At 38.2% G+C, this 1,462-nt stretch overlaps 1 non-coding gene across 1 annotated transcript; it reads left to right on the top strand.

The window, feature by feature from the left end:
• Positions 1 to 1,108: 1,108 nt before the first annotated feature.
• LOC127077081 (small nucleolar RNA R71) lies at positions 1,109 to 1,216 on the top strand. Its single transcript, XR_007787066.1, has one exon. It is a non-coding gene; the product is annotated as a small nucleolar RNA R71 (small nucleolar RNA).
• Positions 1,217 to 1,462: the final 246 nt, after the last annotated feature.

Here is a 1,462-nt window from a genome sequence, read left to right as displayed (position 1 = left end):
TGATCTCTTTGAGGAACTTAGCGTATGAGGGAATTTGTGTAATAGCCTCCGTGAAAGGTATATTAATGTGAAATTGCTTTAGGATCTCGATGAATTTTTGAAATTGACCCTTATTCTTAGATTTGGAAGGTCTTTGAGGGTATAATATAAGTGACTTATAAGGTGGTGGAGGTACATATGGATTCTCTTTCTCAACAATTTCTTTAGTTCAGGACATATCCTCATTATCAGCTATTGGTGTTCCTACTTGGCTCTTATCAATCATATTCTCTAGTTCTTTATTAACTCTCTTATACATCAAAGGGTCTGAAACTTCTGGATCAACGAGTCCATCTAGTTCTGTCCCACTTCGTAGTGTGATGGTGTTATCATGACCTTTTAGATTGGTTTGAGGTTGGCCTATAAATGTGCTAGCGGTAGCAACAATAGCTTATTGTTGTCGGGCTACTTGAGAGATTTAGGTCTCAAGTATCTTGTTGTGTGTAGCCATGGCGTCAACCTTGTTCGCCAATTGTTCACCAACTCATTTGTGTAAACATTTTGATTCATGAATTCTTTGTTTTGATGGGTCTGAGTTGCGATTAAGTTTACCATCATTAATTCCATATTTGATTTTCTAGGAGCGGAAGAAGCATTATTGACTCCTTTTTGGAAACCTATAGGTGTTGTTGTTGGTGGACTAGGAGCAAATAATGTGTTGTTGTTCTTGTAGGAAAATTTTGTATGATTTCTCCATCCAGGATTATAGGTGTTTGGGTAAGGATTTCCTTGTGTATAATTAACTTGGTCTCGCATAGTTTCTGTCAAAATCTGACAATCAGTAGTGACATGCCCTTGGACTCCACAGGTCTCGAAGTTTGGAGTCACAGCAGCTACGGTAGTTGGAGGGGTAATAGTTAAGTTGTTGATCTTCTGAGTAAGTGGATCAACCTTAACACTTACATGATCTAAGACATTTTCTTCGAACATTTCTCCCTTCTGGGCCATGTTTTCAATAAGTTGGTAAACTTCATTGAAGGGTTAGTCCATCAAGGCTCTTCCAACTGCACCGTCTATGGTCATTCTTGTATTGCAAATCAGACAATTATGAATGATAAGCCATTTTTATAGACCATGATGAGGACATAGTCTCATCATGTCCTTATATCGTTCCCACGCTTCGAAGAGTGATTCTCCTTCGGTTTGTCTAAACATAGTTATGTGATTTCAGCACTATTGTTTTGCTTGGTGGGAAGTATATGGATAAGAATGCCTTCTTGAGTTCGTTCCAAGTAGTGATGGAGTTTGTGGGTAGAGATTGTAGCCATGCACTGGCTCTATCTCTTAGGGAAAAAGGAAATAAATGTAAAAAAATGGATTTAGAATCGACTCTGTTACTCTTTAATGTGTTTGTATACTGTATAAGCACTCATAGATGAAAATTGGGGTCCTCGGTGGGATTTCTAAAGAACTGGTTCTGTTG

The sequence above is a fragment of the Lathyrus oleraceus genome, chromosome 4, assembly GCF_024323335.1.
Source record: "Lathyrus oleraceus cultivar Zhongwan6 chromosome 4, CAAS_Psat_ZW6_1.0, whole genome shotgun sequence".
Classification (NCBI taxonomy): Eukaryota; Viridiplantae; Streptophyta; class Magnoliopsida; order Fabales; family Fabaceae; genus Lathyrus; species Lathyrus oleraceus.
This window is presented reverse-complemented; position numbering and strand designations above follow the sequence as displayed.